The 18,762-nt window shown below is 44.6% G+C and overlaps 1 non-coding gene across 1 annotated transcript; it reads left to right on the plus strand.

Annotated features, from left to right (window-relative positions):
* Nucleotides 1-12,311: 12,311 nt before the first annotated feature.
* On the plus strand, nucleotides 12,312-12,483 carry LOC112548251. The gene has a single exon (XR_003092074.1). It is a non-coding gene; the product is annotated as a U1 spliceosomal RNA (small nuclear RNA).
* The last annotated feature ends 6,279 nt before the right edge of the window (nucleotides 12,484-18,762 follow it).

The raw sequence follows: 18,762 nt of genomic DNA on the forward strand, positions 1-18,762 counted from the left end.
ACCTCATAACCCTTCTGTACAAGAAAGGGGAGAGGTGAGACTTGAGGAACTGGCACCCAATTACACTCCTGAACTTTGATTAGAAACTAATGGCCAAAGTTTTGGCCAAGCGCTTTAAGCTTGTTATAGGTACAGTGATCCACGAGGACCAGGCATGCGCAGTGCCAGGGCGACAGATCCACGATGCCCTGATGCAGCTGTGTGAAATGCTCCAGTACCAGTGGGAGAGGGGACAGGATATTGCTGTGCTGAACTTCGGTTTGGAGAAGGCCTACGACTTTCCTACTTGAGACTGAAAATTATGTGAGCTCCCGCAAGCTTTGTCACCTGAATAAAGGCATTGTATACCGAAGTGAACAGCAGGGTTCTGGTGAACAGGTCCCTGACAGCCCCGATTGCAGTAGAATCAGGTGTCAGGCAGAGCTGCCCGCTCTCCCTGATCCTGTTTATTTGTGCAATGGAACCATTAGCACAATGAATCAGACAGGATCCCTAGACCAGGAAATCCCTGGGAGGAACAGGGAGGAGTCAAAAGTCCCCGTGTACATGGATGACCTGAACATCATGTGCAGGATCAAAGGGACAATGGAAAGAGCATTACAACACACCCAGGTATACAGAGCAGCAGCAGGGGCCGAGCTCAATGTGAGCAAAAGCACCTGCCTAGTACTGGATAAGCTCAAGGACCCATCACTCCTGGGCATTTCTGTCCCCCAGGAAGGGGTAAAGATCCTTGGGGTGGAGTTTGACCCAGGGCTGATAGGGAAGAGGGCATGGGAAAAGACAGGGAGCAAAGCCAAACAGAGACTAGGGCTATGGCAATCATGCTGCCTGTCAGTGGAGGGGCAGGTGGTGCTGATGAAGGCAGTGCTCCTGCTGATTCTGCTACACACCACTCTAGTCTTCCCCTCCTCCCCTCAGAACAAGTCATTCGCAGAATCCAGAGAGCCATATGTGTTTTCTTTAGGAATTCCACATGGGAGAAAGTGGCAAGGGCTAAGCTGTACAAAGCAAAACTGTTCAGAGGCAAAGGAATGCCAGATGTCCTCCTCTTCCTCTGGGCAAGTACAAGAGCCAGGTTTGCAAACTGGCAACAGGAGGGGGAGGTGCAGGGGAGAATCTAAAACAGCCAGCTTTGTTAAATATTTTGCAGGGCAGTTGCTGCAACAGTGGCAAGTACACAAAATGACTAACAGGAACCCATGGACCATGTTTTCCCCAAGGTTTTACAAGATCCTGAAGTGCTTTTCAGAGAAATGCAAGCTGCATGATGCTACCCTAGTGGCCCTCATAAACCACCACAAGATATGGGAGGTGGTAAGGGCAAGAGACACCATATCACCAGTAGACTTACTACCTGGTGACTGCTGCCACGCCATGTGGGAGCGAATCTGAACACTGGACACTTTCTGTGCGGGCATGAAGAAACAGCACAGGGCAGAGAGGTCCATCGAACTGTCTGAGGCCGACCTGCCTCTGGCAGGCAGAAACAATCAACCACTTCTTCTGGGACTGCCCATACTCCAGGGAGGAGTGGAAGAAAATCCATGCGCTCCTGGTTGTGACAGGTGTCAGAAACCTGACCAGGGCAATGGTTCTCTATGGGCACCTGACCAGACAACATGGGGCCCCAACAGCACGCTCCACTGTGGAAAACCAGGAACCTGCTCACAAACAGACACATGGACTCCACAGTCAAGGACTGTATTAAAATGGGACTAAGTGAAATGTACTGGTGCTACAGAAAGACAGAAGAGGACAACAGGAAAGAAATGGCAGATATCATCTAGTGGAGAGGGGTCTGGCATAGACTGAGTTTCCTCGCTGGACCACAACTTTTCATGCAGGATCCATCTCTAAGTCATACTTTGATTTCCAGATTTTTAGCTCTTCCCTCTCTCCTTCCTTCTTTTCCTTCTCATCATCTTTCTTTTTACACTCCCTCCCACCATTAGCAGGAAGTAGAGAAGTCAGAAAGGGGAGCAGTGACTCTTCCTTTAGATCCCACCCTAAAACCCATTGTTACCTACAGGAAGCTGCAACCTGATAACAGCTTACCAGAGGGCCAGGGGTGTAAATGTAAATGCCTGGGAAAAGTTTTTTTTCCCCTCTTCTTTATACCAGCCCTTCAAGTATTTGAAGACTGATATCATGTCCCCTCTCAAGCACCTTTTCTGCAAGTTGAACATGCCTCACTTCTCTTATGACTTGCCTTCCAAGTCCTTTATGAGTCACCTACCTCTGGACCCTCTCTAACTTTTCCATGTCCTTTTTTAAAATGAAGAGCCAAAAACAGTGCACAGTACTCTAGATGAGGCTTAGAAAGACCCTAAAGAGGCACTATCACCTCCAGAGTCTTCCACCTAATGCTTCTATTGATGCATTCCCAAAACTGCATTTGCCTTTTGTATGGCTGCATCACACTGCAGACTCCCATTGAATCTGTGGTCTACCAAGACTCCCAGATCCTTCTCTGTAGTGCTGCCATCCAGCCAGGTGTCATCTATTTTGTATTTGTATTTTTTATTATTCTTCCTCAGGTGCAGCACCTTGCATTTGTCAGTATTGAACTTCATCCTGTTAGCTCCAGCCGAGCTTTCCAAACTGCTGAGATCCTTTTGAATTGCACTCTCATTCTCCAACATGTTCACAGCCCCGCCCAGTTTCATGTTGTCTGCAAACTTGCTCAAGAAGCTCTCCATGCCAGCATCTAAATCATTAATAAACACATTGAACAGCACTGGGCCTAGGACCAACCCTTGTGGCACTCCACTTGAAACCTCCTGTCATTCTGACATGGATCCACTCATAATTACCCTTTGCTTGTGGTTTTTGAGCCAGTTATCTGTCCACCTTATAGTAGTTTTCTCTAGCTCACTGTGCCACCCTTAATTGGCGCTGTGGGTATTTTCCTGCTCTCTGGTTCAGGTCCCCAACTCACCTGCCACGGCTTGATGGAACTTGTAATGAAAAGGAGGGGTTCGGTGGTCTCATCCCTGGCCCGGAATGGGATTACTCACAGACTCATTGTGGTTGGTCCTGGGGCTCCGCCTTCCCTAAACTCTGTCCACTCACCAACTGTCAGCACTGTTGAGCCACTTCACCAGCTCCTGGTCCAGCTTTTTGTATCTCGCTGGTGAATCTCCAACTCTCTGGCTTCTGCTCAAAGTGCAGGCTTGCAACCACAGCCTGCCCTTCACTCCTGTTCCTTATCCTGGCTCTGCCCCAGTCCTGGGTCTGTGTCTGCAGGTCCCACCACTGGCATGGGGCTGAATATGCCTGGCCTGGGCTCCAGGGATGGTGGCCGACCCTGAGCCCCTTCCTGTGAAGCTTGGGGTAGAGACGCCTCGCCTGGCTCTCAACTGCTGCCGCTGCCCATTCTCAATGTTGTGTGGGGGTTTGGCTCAGTTGGGTTGCTCTTCAGTGAGCTCAGCATCTCTCTTGCCTTTCCCCCTGCACCCAGCTTCTGCCAGGGCTTTTAAATCTCCTGTGGTGGCAGTCACAGCTGCCGTCATCACCTGGCCACCACCCAGCTTGATTGACAGACGCTTGAAAAGCCAGCTCAACACAAGCTCATGCAGCACTCTCCTGTTCCTGTTCTGCCTCTCCAGTAAGTTTTCTGTGAGGTCGGGATCCCTGAGCCCTCCACTGTGAATATCGGGGTCTGTCCCGACATTCACAGTGTGAATGGCCCCTGTGGTGTGAATGGCCCCTGCCACCACACTCACATTCTCCAATTTTTTATGAGAAGGTTGAAAAGTCATGCAGGACCTTGTCAGATGCCTTTTCAAAAGCCACAGCATTCCCTTCATCCATCCAAAAAGTTACTTTGACAAAGAAGGAGATCAAATATGTTTGATAACATTTGTTTTTAGTAAATCTAGGCTGGCTGCTTGTGATCAGTCTTTCTTCCTTCAGATGCTTGCAAATAGACTTTCTTAGACTTGCAGTAACTTTCTAGGTAGTGAGATGAGGCCAACAGGTCTGTAGTTGCTTGGGTCCTCATTCTTGCCTTTCTTAAAGAGGGGTGCTACACTGGCCCTTTTCCAGTCCTCTGGTATCTTGCCCATCTCCCATGACTTCATGAATATCATTGCCAAGGGCTCAAAGGCTCCAAGGCTTCCCCTGCCACTTCCTTCAGTATGCTGGGATGAAGTTCATCAGGCCCTGCTGACTTGAATTCATTCAGACCCATCAAAAGCTTAAGACCAACTAGACAAAGCCTAGTTGGGGGTGGCCCTGCTTTGAGCAAGAGGGGTTGGACCTCCTGAGGTCCCTTCCAACCCTAATTTTCTATGATTCTGTGAATAGCAGTCTGAGTGTCACTTCTGTAATTACATTCCTCAGCTTTTCCTCTTCCTTATCCAAATGATCCTTTTAGGTGTCTGGCTGCAGCTTTATTTTTTTTTCTGAAGACTGAGGCCACATAGCTGTTGAGTAGCTCTACTTTTTTTGCATTGTCTGTTAAGAGTTACCCCTTGCTAGTTAACAGTGGATCCACGGCTTCCTTGATCCTTTATTTCTGGCCAATATACTTATAGCACCTCCCATGCAAAACACCCGCAACCAGGCCCTTGCACACACTGACACACACAGAGTCTTCTTCTCCCTGGCTTCCTCCCATGATAAACTCCCTAGGCAAACTCCTTCTGTGTTGCCTGCTTCCTCTGTTTGCTGGGGGCTGCCTTTTTATAAGGCTGCCTAGTCTAGCTCCATCCTCAGTTAGCTAAACCAGAACCACACAGAGCAAGTCCAGTCAATCAGTTACTCTAGGCTGGGAAAAAGAAAAGGAAAAAAAAAGCACACACACCACAGAAAGCAAACATACACACAGGGCACTAGGCAAACAGACACCAGTCAGACACCCAAAATCACTAGCTCCCAGAAAAGCCTCCTAAAGGCAGTCCCGCTATTGAGCTCCTTATCTCAGAGCCAGTACTCTCTGCTTACGGTGAAGTTCTTCATGTCAGATTTGAGCCTTCCACAGAAGCTGACAACAACTACTATTTTCATGTTGTACAGAAATCAAAACAGCTTTTTATGAAAATGGATTTCTGATCTTTAACCAGACCATTTAAAAACAAATAAACCCAGTTGAAATAATGACCATAAATATCTGCAACAAATATGCACTTAAACTTACAACCATATTCTGCACATCACCTACCCAAGTAAGAGAAATGGTTAATGGTGAAAAGTATAGGCAAACAAAAGATTCTAATGTAATAAATCTGTTGTCACCTTGAGACTTCAGAGTTGTCATTTGTTTGAATGACAGTAATGGCCAGAAATGAGAACCTTTGTTCTAAATTCTATTTCCCCTTTCTCTTAAGTTAAAAGACAGTCTCATCCAAACTCTACTTAAGATGTACTGTTTCAGTTGTATCCATCCTGTAGAGCACTGGTGCTCAACCATTTTGGCTGGTGGGCCAGATGGGCAGTACCCACCCAATCCATCCTCAAGCTGTATCTGGTGGGGTCCCATCCAGCTATGCAAAAGGGAAGCAGGGGCAGCCAGGCCCCAATCCAGCTGCACGGTGGAAGGGGGCTTGAGCCAGTCTCAACCTGCCCCGTGACGGAAGGGGGCATGGCTGGGCTCAGATCCAGCTGTGTAGGGGGAGGGTGCATGGCTTGGCCCCAACCTGGCTAGGCAAAAGGCAGGGGACATGGCCTGGCCCCAAACCAGTCACGTAGTGGGAGGGAGTATGGCTTGACCCTGTGGGATGAAGGGGGTGTGGCCCAGCCCAAACCTGGCCAGGTGGAGAGAAAGGGCATGGCTTGGCCCTGCAGCAGGGAAGAAGCATGGCCAGGTTCATGGGGAAAAGGGGGAGCAGCTCAACCCCAGCACAGCTGGTGGAGGGAAGGTGGTGTGGCTAAGCTTCGATCTGGCCGTACAGGGGGAGGGTAGTGACCCAGCCCTAACCTGCCCTGTGGGGCTTGGAATTTTTGGCAGCAGGGAGGGGTGGCAATGCTGCCACTGCTCCCCCACCACCACATTTCTCAACCTGTAGGGAGCCCTGTGGGCTGGATTCCAAGGCCCCGAGGGCCACATTTGGCCCATGGATCAGAAGTTGAGCACCCCTACTGTAGAGGTTAGCGGTACATTCATGGGCATGTATATGCACGTGCACACACACACAAGATAGTTCATTACAAAAGCAAAACACTATGTAGATGAAGAAGGTTAAACATAAGAGTTAAACGTGAAACCCAGTTTGTTTACAAATCTAAAAAAACACAGGAAAGAAGGAAAAACTTTGAATTAAACTGCTATTGAATTAAATGGAAAATAAAGTAGCCAAAGATGACAACACTGCTGGAGTATTATCAATTCCAAAAGAGAATGCAGACAAAAAAATGACTTGGGTATCCATTGTCATGAACATCTTTGAGACCAGTGAAGCGGAGACATTTAGTGAGCTGGCATTGCTCAAAATCAGCTAATCTCCATGAGCAGACTGAGATTCAAAGCAGACCAGAGAGCAGTCCTTTGTTAATCATAATAAAGAATTTGCTATATTCAAATGAAGTTACAGCAAAGTGGATGCATGCCAGTGCTGTACCAATGTTCCAAAAGGGAATAAAGGCAAGCTAGGAAATTATAGACCCTTCATCTCAATGTCTGTAATTTGCAAAATAATGGATATGATAGTGGAGTAAGTTTGCAAAATGCATGTACAAATGGATTATCCTTCTCCGGAATCTAGTAGTAGATAACTAGTAGGGAGAGATGGTTTTGGTTAACTGATCTTCTCTTGACAAAACTATATGATACACTTTAATTATTGAACTTGAATATTCAAAATAATAATTCATGTGCAAACTGCATAACTAATGAGCCATGGTAGAAGAGGTTAATTCCAGTAGCTACCTTTTAAAACGTGAACTTGGTATTTGTAAGAGGAACCCAATACTGCTGTAGGCAGATATTAATCTAGGTCTCAAGTCTCACAAGGCTAGCTTTGCAAGCTAGTTAAATGTGTGTGTTGCACACAACTGAGACAGTTGTGACCATAATAAGAGAAATAAGTAAAGCTATTTACAGAATCCTCTTTAAAAGTCAAATCTGTCAGCTTTTTTTGCACTAAGTAGTCCAAGAGAATGGAGTACAGGAACACCAAAGCATGAAAGAAGGACATGTAATGAGGATAAGGGGGAAGCCTAGGGAATGGAGGTGCTAGGAAATGCCTGAAGAAAGGAGTGGAAAAAGAATCCATGGCAGAAGGCAAAACTAAAAATCCCTTTCAAAAACAGCATTTGTAGAGGATGAAGGGTACACAGGGCACTGAAGAGCAAAAAAGACAAGGGGCTTGGGCAGGGGGCAGAGAGGGAAATACAGGAGACTGGCGGGGGCCTGGATAGCAGGATTCAAGGAAACAAGACACAGCATGGAAGGAGAATATGGAAGGCAGAGTTGAAGAACCAAGAGAGAGGTGGGGAGGGGGAAGTGGGCTGCCAGGGCATAAGGGAGGCACACTGCAGAGCAGAAATGTAATTGGGCAGTTCTGTACCCTGGGCAGTGGCAACAAATGGGGCAGCAGCTGCAGTCAGCCAGGCAGCAGTGGCTGGGCCAGCAGTATAGTAGCTGCTATTTTTGCACAACCCGCCACCCCCATTACACTACTGGTGCAAAGCAGGGAAAGGCAAAGCCTTACAACCTTGGTTCTTTACATAGAAAATGTTAGGTGCTTCAAGTTTTCTCTTATGGATAAAGGTATGATTCTTCCACCTTTCTGTTCCTTGCACCATGCTGATGCCTTGGCTCTTTTGTTTATGCCTCTCCCGAGTGCGTAACTTCTACACTACTTCCCTTTCTCCCCTCATCTCCTGAATCCCTTTCTATGCTCCCTCCATGCTTTTAACTCTTACAGTATTCCTTATCCGTGGCCCCCGTGCCTATTGCCACATGCTTCCTCTGTGTCCTTGATCCCATCTTTTGCTCCCCACATACTCTAGCAGTTTGCTGCTTCTGCTCTATACACATGCACGCACACACACTTGCCTTCACCAGAGCTGTGCCTTTGCCTTCTGCTCTGAGAAGCTGTTTAGCCAAAAGACTCCAACTAACATATTCCAGCTGAGATAGAAATAATGTGTTAGCTGCTCGAGTGAATTTCTAGCTTTAAATATCTACTGTTTTGCTTACACTAGACTGAAACATGTTAGAGAAGATTGGCCAACACTTTACTACCATACATCTTTTAAATCTAAGATAAGGCAAAGCTTCTGGGATTCAGAGTCACTACTCTAATCCATCCCTCCATGTATCTTCTAGTTCTTGCCCTGTCTAGTTATGTCAGTCTGTTCCCCCTTCTCCCCACCAACACCTAATAGCCTTCCATCTTTTCTCTGGGGTGAATTATTGCTGCAGCAGGTAAGTTTGCTACAGATTTCAGACAAGTGCATAACCTGCTTAACTGCATAACATAATGTGGATACCATTTTTTAATCTATTACTTATATTTTAACAAATATTAATTATCTGCATATTAGTTAAGGGCCCAAACTGCTAAAACACACAGGAATGTTTTGACCCCACTGTACATTGTAATGTAATTGTATTCCCTTTAACTGCATAAGGGGTGGAACTGACTTACAGCCATCAATTTTAAGGCTTCTAAAACAATGTTTAACTGTTCAGTTCAAGGCTGCTATTAAAGGCAAAAGAGAAACAATGTTAAGAGCAGAAGCATAAAACACACTGTTCCCGTAGTTAATGAGCGTTGTTTTACATTGGGTTTTAGTAAGTGCATTATCTGGCTAAGTACATACACTGTTTTCAGCCCTGAGGCTATGCACTTAAAATGGAGTACATTCATGTTTATAAATGTTTATATATGAACAAATTTAGACTCTAAACATTTAACAAGACTCTTTATATTTTAATAATTCTACATTTTAGAATTGTAAAATAAATCCAATAATTATCCATAGTTTTTCAAAAACATTGAATAATAAAGACATGTTTGCAATATCCATAACTACAAAATGGTTCTTCCAAATGTTATCAAACATCCCCAGGATACCTTTCCTCCAGAGTGAGACTCAATGACTAAGGACAGACAGTACATATAAACTGGTTTAAGTCATCAGAAACTGGTTTAAAGCTGTAACATAACAGACTACAGTGCACATAAACCAGTTTGAAAATGGCTGAAACCAATTTGAGATAAACCTGGTTGAATGCATGTGGACAACTAGCCATGCCTGCAAAACAAAACTGCAATCCTTCGCTCTTGATGGACTGGATACTCTCCTTTAATTGTTTCCTGCCACGACTTAGATGGAAAAGGAATGAATCAAAGATGAACACAGTCCTACGAGATACGGTTGATGTTAATTCTGCAGTTTAGAAGGCTGACTCCTCTTCACAGGGCTCCACCATCCCCATACCCTGTCCTTACCATGCCAGATGTTATAACTTCACTTACGTTAGGTCTCTCCTGTGGGAGCTAGTCTCCAAATTGGTTTGCTCAGTCTCTTGTCAGCAATTTCCTCACCCTCGGTCACTTGCCTCATTCTTCCCCACATGGGTCCCAAGTGAACCATCACACTGCTCGTCTGTCAACTTATCTTTCAGTGTAGATGTAGATGCCAATGCCCCAAACTCTGGTTCCCACTCAGCTCCATCTCTTTCCTCCTCCAGGTCTCCGGGACAGGATCCCACACCCACTGGACTTGGACGCACCGGTCTAGACACTGCTGCTGTCCCATCTCCTTGGTGCTGCAGGTAAATCTGTCTTCAGAACTGCATATTAGTTATGCAGGGAGACCCTGGGGTCTCCCCGAGTCTCCTTTCTCAATTGTGCCATCCCCCTTGCTCTGCACTCCCTCAGATTGTCTTCAGGGTATTTCCCTTCCTCTGTGGAGAGCCAATTGCCCATCCAGCTCTCTTTAATTCCCCCGCCAATCACCTGTGTCTACTGTGGCAGTGTTCCATTCGCTGCTCTGCCAGCTCTTGCAGCTGATTGCTCTAATTACCATCTGGGTTTTTCACATGTCTTTTCCCCTGCCCAGGTTTGCCTTGTCTTCTCTCCCTACCCGGGCTCTTTGCCCCAATAAGTTTCTCTTCTTTTTTCCTTCCTTTGGAGTTCTGTAGCAGAAAAGGCTGACTGCCCTGTCACAATATAGTATCAGACTTAACTGATTTGGGTCGAACCAGTTTATGCAATGTCTGTCTCAGACCCCTTCCTGGTTTAAGTTAAACCAGTCCCCCAGCATCCCAGATACTTTGCAGCCCTGGGTGGGGCTGTCTGCTGGAGCAGAATAGGGTTGACCCCTACCCTCTTCTTCCTAGCCAGAGCACTATTACTGCTCAGGCTGGCTGAGGGACTACAGCGGCTGCCATCTTTCCCCTGTCCCCCACCTTTCACTGCCCCCCACCACTGGCTATTCAAGCAGGGATCCCCCCTCCCACCCCTCTCTCATGGCAGGGACCCCAGTGCAGGGATCCAGCATCTGGCCATTCCCCCAGCCCCCTGCTAGCTAATGCTGAGAGGTGTCTGTGTGGGTTTCCAATTTCAGTGGAATAAAGGGAAACAGGTAGTGGCTTGCAAATGCAAATGCACCCTGCAGATAAGAAGAGCTTGAAACTAATGAGAGAGGTGTTTTCTTTTGTAGGGCTTGATGGGCTGATAAACTTTGTTCTGACAAGCAACCTGCTAGCTGCAATCTGTTAGTCTTCAAGAGAGGACAGAGAAAGGTGTTAGAAATTACCTGGTTTGCAGTCAGTCTGAAGAAGCAGGGAGATGGAGATTGAAAAGCTCAGTATCAACAGATGCATGGTCTGGCAACACTCCTCCCCTTGTGCAGCAAGTGGGGAAGATCCTGGGATGGTGTAGGCAGGGTTGGGGCATATACCCCTCCCTAATCAGAGCATCCTGCTGGGCCTGGCCAACCCCCCCAACCCTGAGCACAGCAGTGTCAAAGGGCATGGAGGGCTGCTCTAGCAACCCCCTGGCTTCTAGCCTGAGCCACTACAGGCATGTCCCTGCATTTCTGGAATGAAAAGGGAGTGTCTATCCACCTCCAAATCAGTTCAAGCTTTGCAGGTTAGATTAACCTTCAAAGATTGAATCAATTCAGGCTCAGGCTTTTTGAATGTCTGTCCCTAGCCAAGATGTATATTTTAAGTGGATCAATATCTCTTTGGAGAAGTTAGGGTACAGTTAGAAACAGGACTTGGAAGGCAAAGTTAGCTTCCAACTGAACTATACATTTAGCTTAGTATTCAGAAAGTTCAAGATGCTTTCATATTTGAGGTTTGAGATTTATACTTGCCCTGTACAAAAGGTGGCCTTTCCAGAAAAGAAGACTAAGGTGGGAATTAATACCAGTCTTTAAACACAAAAAGGGTTGTTATAAAGGGAACGTTGATGAATTGTTCTGTGTGTTCACTGTCCCTTGCAGTAAGGGAGACTTAGGCCGGATATTAGAAAGAACTTTCCAAGTGTGACAGTGATCAAGTACTGAAACAAATCACCTAAAGCGGTTGTGGAATCTATATTCTAGAAAGTTTTTAACAGCAGCTTAGATAAACACTTGAACGGGATGATTTAAACAGGGATAATCCTGTCTTGAGCAGGGGTTAAACTCACTAGATGATCTCTTGAGATTCCTTCCAATCCTATGTTTCTATAATTTCCATATTGCCAGTTCCCAGCATTAAAAAAATTCACATTAGGCCCCCAAATCATGAAGTGTCTAATTTCTGACAATAGAACTTAGGTTCTTTTTATTAGCCTTTTGATTTCCAAGTCTTTAGAGTTCACATAGATTTGATTCCCAAACATTTCTCCATAAACTATGAGAGTCAGAAACCAGTATTATTATTAATGAAAGGTGAGATTCAACATCATCTCTAAACTTCATCTGTGATCATCATCACAAACCATATGATTTCCATGCACTCCTTAGCAGGGCACATCAAATCCTGGAAACGAGTCAGTGTAGTCAGCTTTGAACAGCACTGTGTGCACACAACCCCACCACTCTCAGACTCTCTGGCCCCTGCTACACATTACATATGTTATGCAATTGGCTGGTTAATTTCATGATAAATGTAGACTGGCTACACATGCAAAGTAGGAACAGCTACACATGCAAAGTAATTATCACACAATGAAGATGACTATCTAGCTATAAAAAGAGCCAACTAGCTATCACATTAGTGCTTGAAAATATGTAACAACTCTATAGCTGATTTCTCTCCAGCTTTATTTTGAACATTTAGCAGGGCCCTCTGCCCCAGATGAGCAAAGCTCAGGGGTGCTCTAAGGCAAATTCCTTGTCTTATTTCTGGGAGTGGGAACAAGCTGAATGCAGGGGAGATCCCTTGATCCTCTCAGCTCAGCAAGTGTAGTTATAGGGTGAGGCCTGCCCTTTGCACTCTGTGCTGGATGAGCCCTATGAACTTCCCCAAATGAGGGAAACTGAACTGCACAATTTTGTGGTAGTGGGGGACTGTGTTTTTGTTTTCCCTGTGGCTTGCTTCTCACCCTTTTGTCTAGGAGCAATCAAGACTAAGGGGCATCCAAACCCCAAAGCCTCCAGGTGTGGGGCTTGCATGTAGGAAGCCTGCCATGGATTTGAGGAGTATCCGAAACCCCAGACCAATGGGTCTGGGAGGAAGGATACTTGCCTGATTGTAGAGCCATACACAATTGAATGATTAAGCTCTGCTTAGTCAAAATTTTGAGATTGACTATTGGGATTTGCCCAATACAATTTGGAAGTGATTTGGTCCTTGAAATGGGGAGGGGAAGGATGTGGCTGAGAAGCATGCATCATCCAGAGAAGCTCTGTGCCACATGCACCAAGGTTGTGTAGACCAGTCTTGCATTTTACAGGTGAGAAAGCTAAGATGAGAGGTTAAATGAATTGGCCAGGCTTGTAGAGGAAGTATGTAACATTGCCCAGAAACTGAGCCTAGATCCTGTGACATCTCTAGTTTTGTGTTCTGACCATAAGGCAAACATCATAAGAAAAATGTAAATAATACTATCATTACTGGGCAGTATTTTGACAGATCAAAACAAAGTGAACTTCTGCATAAGGCCACAAACGTTTTTTTAATATCCTAGTGCTTACTGTTTGCTTTTATGGCTTGAACAGTTCTGTGACTGATGCACAACTAATTCATCAAACTGTTCTGAACATAGTCTCTGAGACAAAGAAGCTGCCCTGATGACAGCACTCAAGCGTTCCTGTGTATTCCCTTCTTTCTCTTACTGCAGACCATGCAACAGCCTTGCTATTCAAGCTCATGTTTTTGTTATGGAACAAAAGCCTCGCTCCCAGCTGTGGCGCCAAAAATCTAGTGCACACTGTAAAAGTAACTGACAGATCGGATGTGTAGTGTAGTGGAGGCCTGGACTGGATCGACCAATAATAGGCTCCCTTTAACTAAACCACACATGTTTACAGGCAGCATTCTGCCGGTAGGAGGAAAAGTCATAGTGAAAATCTGTACAGGACTCTAGACGGGAGCATGGCAAAAATGTACTGCGAGCATTCATATGATGTAGAACTAAGATTCAGCTGCTCAAGTGACTAGAGGGGTGGGATTTCAAATGGGAGGATTAAACACTCAGTTTTGCTTACCTTTGTATGTGAGAACAAAACAGATATAATTTCCTTAACTACAATTTCCATACAAGTCATTTTTTCTTCACACTCTTAACTGTCTGTGCATTCATTTTTGTTGGGAGAAGAGAGGACTGTTCAGATCTCTCCAAAGGTTGGTATCCAAGTGGATCGTGGGGGGGATCAATGTACTTTTTTTCTTTTCTCTTGTTTAGATAGGAAAAGGAAAGAAAAACTTTTTTATGGAAGCAGATGCAGATAACAGATATTTTATATGAAAACTTCCATTAAAAAACAATTATAAATTTTTTAAAAAATCAATGAGCTTGAATGAATATTGTCGATCTTCTATAGAGCTGTAACTTATTCATTCTGGGTGCATCTACACATGCGCTTTACTATGAAGTAGGCTTATTAGCTCTGCAGTAAAGCATCACTGTCTACACATGTGCTGGTATTAGAGCATAGTAAATTAATTAACTCCGCTGTAAGATAGTACTCTCAGGGACAGTACTACCTTACAGCAGAGTAAGTAATTGTGCTGAAATGCACATATAGACAGTGACAGGGATTGGCTGGGGCATGAGGGTGCTAAATAGGGATGTGCGAAGCTTCGGTTGCTGATTCAATTTGGAGGAGTTTCGACCCAATTTGGCAGCCGAATCTCCAAATCTAAATTGAATCGGAAGACCAATTAAAAGGTCTGAATTGATTCAAAGCCTCCAAATTGATTCGGAAAAGATTCAGAGATTTGGGCAGTCCCTGGTCGCCGCCGCAGGGAGCTGGACCTGGGCTCTGTGCTGGTAAGTAGGGGGCAGGGCAGGGCAGGGGGTTAGAGAGAGGGGGAGGGGACCATGGCGGGACCCCCACCAGGCCCCATCCCCTGCCTGCTCTCCTAGTGCCCCTGAGCACCTCCCAACACCTGCCCACTCTTCCAACCCTGTCAATGGCTTCCCTGCCTGGCACCAGCATCCCAGCATTTAAAAAGAAAACAACCCTCCCACCCCACACACTCACTGACTACTGCAGCAGCCATCAGGGCCTCTGGGGGTTGGTGGCAGAGCCCCCCCCACACAGTGTGGAGCAGTGGGGGGCAGTGGGGATTGCCCCCCGCCCCACCTGGCAGGAGCCACTGAGTGCAGGGCTTATTTATTTATTTATTTATTTTTGAAGTGCTGGGGCACTGGGCCTGGGAGCCATTGACAGGACTGGGAGAGTGGGCAGAGGATTTGACAGCGGCCGAATCTCCAAATCAGATTCAGCTGAATCAATTCAGGACAGTGATTAGAATCACTGAATTGAATCACTGTCCCCTGAATCTGCTGAATCTGAATCCGAAGCGAATACTAGCCATTTTGCACAGACCTGAAGTGTGGGGGCTGCCTGCCACCTAGCCACATGCTAGCTTCACATGTTCTATATCCTCATGCCCCAGCCAGCTCCTCTGCCACCCAACACCAGCTGATCCCTCATGCCCCCTGCCAGCCTGGGGCTGCTCCACCCTGGCTCAAATTGCTGCTGTCCTGGATGCACATGCAGATGCTGCACCCAGGAGCAGTTTTCTCTAGCGAGAACTGCTCCAAAGTTTATCATGTCATATTAATTGCCCATGTAGATGTACCCTCCTTTACTTTTTTCCCTTTTATGCCCTTTAAGATTAAGTTGGCCATATTTCTGAAATTACAAGGATAAATTATGATGAAGTTGACAATTTTTCTCTAGTGTCTTTATGGTCATTGAATTTCATAGAATTATTGACCTAATTTGCTTGTTTTTTCCATGAAAAAAATGGTTTCTTTTTAATTCAGTCTAGGCTTCAAGATCATAACTCTTTCCATCTTGCAAATCACCAGTAAAGAGAAATTAATTACCCAATCCTATAATGAATAAGCATATGTTTAAATTAAATCACAAGTAGCTTTAGAGAAGTCATAGACGCAGCTCGGATTACATGACATTTGCACTATTAAATAATGTTGATTTGATTATTATTTTGCCTTCCCCAAACCCTGTCTTTAGTTGTGGTATGGTTTCAGCAGATATTATTTATGCAGTTTTGTTACTGGCATGGATAAATGCCATCTACCTTTGAAAAACCACAAATAATCCATCTTTTGATTTTTATTTGTTTCTTCAAGTGTGTGCTTGTCTTTTTAGGACCTATGCCTATACTTGTATATTTCCCCCTCTGCTAGCGAAGTCTGAGAGGCTAATTTAGTCCCATGATACTGTCAGTGTTCTACACAGTTTCTGTTTTCTGTTGGCCGCATTGGTCTAATTAAGTGTAGAAAACTGTAAGATTAATACTTCTGAATTGCCTCTGACTCCCTCATTGTTACTCATTTTTAAACCCAGGAAAAGGAAGTACTCATGACATTTAGTGCTAGCATGAAACACAGATGACTTCTTGCAGACAAGGTTCCTTGGGTGAATTTGATATCTTTTATTAGACCAACCCAAATGGTTGGAGAATAGTTATTAAGCAAGCTTTCGGGTTCAAAAACCCTTCGTCAGGCTAAGGAAGCTTCAGCAGTTGGTGTGTGCTCTTCCTGGATGCTTGGGCTTTTCTAGGATAGGAAGTTATACAAAATACTTAACATTGTGTAAAATTATTGAATAGTTAAATAATTAACAGCAAAAAAGGGTTAACAGGGTTGGGGAAGAAAAGTATTGTTAACTAGACTGAACACATTCTTCACCGTCCCATTTGCCACAGCTAGAAATATTTTGCTGGGCTAGTAATAATATTTTTCAAAATTAATAAACTTTTTTTTTCAAAGACCGAGTCTTGTGCCAGTAATCAGAAAGTTAAATGTTTACCTATTGGTTGCTATTGTCTTCATTCCAGCACATGAATCATAGTAGAACCTTCTGAAAGTTAATGTAGCCTTGATTGCCTGGTAGAATTGCTCCTCACAATGGCCAGATTCAGAACCAATTTTGTGCTCCCCATTTGCTAGATGAGTGGGGCACAGACGTGTCACAGCAGTGATTATTTGGATTACTGAAGAGAGGGTCAGAAGGTTGCCACCTCTCTTTTTTTCAGCAGCTTCTGGTAGACAATGAACAGAATAACATTGTCAATCATTCCCTTGTTCTGGATGATGCCTACCCATCCTCCCTGCTGGAGTAAAAGCTTCAGTGATCAGTGCAAAGAAAAAAAGAATCTAAAGTTTACAAAGGAGGCGGGAACAAGGCAGGGCCCCAACTAAAGAACTTGGCAGCAGCTCAAATATCTGGGACTATCAGAGAAGCAGCATGCCTGTGCACATGTGTACACACACACACACACACCCCCCCTCACCCTCTGAGTCACTGTCACTGTTCAGGATGCTTCTACAGTTAAGGCTCAAGCAATTACATTTGTTATACATTCAAAATAAAATGTAGAAACAGAAGAATTAGTATAAGAAAATAATACTTAGCTTAGCCTCCTTTCTGATACTGTGTTGTTTCCTGCAAAATATGTCTGTTCAGATTATGCACTAGAACAGGACCAATGACATCTGACTCTAAAAATTCATAAAATGAGATTAAAATAGGAATTGCAGGTAGAGGAGAAAAAGTGGATACTTGTTTTCAACACAATGTTATGCTTAATTTGCAAAGATTTAGGTGACTGCTTTACTACTTATTGCTGTAGGAGTTAAGAAAACACTGAACTGAAACATAGCATCGGTTTGGATGATACTGCTCCTGGTTATACAAGGACAGAATTAACGGAAAGGCTGGAAAGATTCATCAGGGACTGAAGAAGGGAAACTAAGATATTGTTTATTTCCAGGCACAGACCTGTCCACCCTACCTCCATGATCCTCTGCTATAAGATTTCTGAACTGAGCTAAAGCAGGATTCTCTATGGTAGACCATCAATATATGCAGTAAAGCATATCTTACTGCTCCTTTGAGTAAGAACAAAGTGTTCCCCAATCTGAGGATGACTAAGGTTTGCTGCTATTGGCAAATTAGTCAGTTAGCTGAGCTCCAGACCCTCTTAGCATGCAGGTTTTATCCCCTGGTGGAAGTGGGACTGATGGGTTAGCTGGCTGTTTAGTAGTGCTTCCTTGAGCATTATGAAGGAATCTCTCAAGTTTTTAAATTAAAAGTGGATCTTTCTCCAACTTCTGTTCTTCAAGTTAGCAGAAAGCAGGATTTAGTTTAAAATAAGATTACAGTAAAATGTAGCAAAATATGGAATAAAGAAATAACTTTTAACAATTAGGCTAGTAATTAAAGAAGTGCCTAGTTGAGAAATGGGCCTATAATGAATTCAATGATGAAAATTCAGAGTAAAATTGGGAGAAAGGTGCCAGGCAAGAAAATTCTATCTGTTATTTTATGGTGCAGACCATCTAGGTCAATGCCAATGATGCTGGGAGTTTTTCTGTGGTTAGTACATGGGATTGTTAAGAGAATATTGTAAGAGAAGCCAGACAGTGATTATACAAGATAGACTGCAGTTGGATTGACCACTGTTGCTGATTGCTTATAAAAGCTTTGAAGAATATATAGAAGTAAAAGAGACTTCTGCCTTCTTTTAAAAAATTGTGAAAATGTGAACTGACTTCTAAGGTTGGAAAAAATAAGCAGTTCTGATTAAGTTCTGCTGGTGTGGACAACAGAGAGTATTTTACACACGCATGTGCACACATGCACACTCACACCCATGCACACACACTTTGGAAGTTTTAATATATCTACAAATCATTGCCCTGTAAACATCAGAAATAATTAAAGCAGTGAGAAACAGAGCCGTGTTACACTGGAGGCTTAGGTGGCTTCTGGAGCTCCTAACCCTTGGATTGGCTGTACATTAACACCTTTAAGTGCCTTGAAACATTAATTAGTGAGTTTAAAGTTATGCCACTCCAGGGCAGGATTGTGTCTAATGTGCCTAATTTTGCTCCTGTTCTATTAAGGTGTGACCACTTCCTACAGCTATTTTGCCCAAATTGAAGTCTTCCAGCAACCCAGGATGCTGTGGCCTCTCCTGAGTCAGGGCAATCAGGGACACAGGGGCGCAGCAGGGTCAGGCATGGTGCCTCGCCCCACAGGACTATCAGGCAGAGGGAGCGTCGCAGCTCTGGAGTGCCTGACTGCTGTGATGCTTCCCATCGCTGCATGGACTGGCTCACCACTTCAACTGCTGCCTAGATCAGCTCACTGCTCCTGCCAGTG

The sequence above is a fragment of the Alligator sinensis genome, unplaced genomic scaffold (assembly GCF_000455745.1).
Source record: "Alligator sinensis unplaced genomic scaffold, ASM45574v1 scaffold350_1, whole genome shotgun sequence".
Classification (NCBI taxonomy): domain Eukaryota; kingdom Metazoa; phylum Chordata; order Crocodylia; family Alligatoridae; genus Alligator; species Alligator sinensis.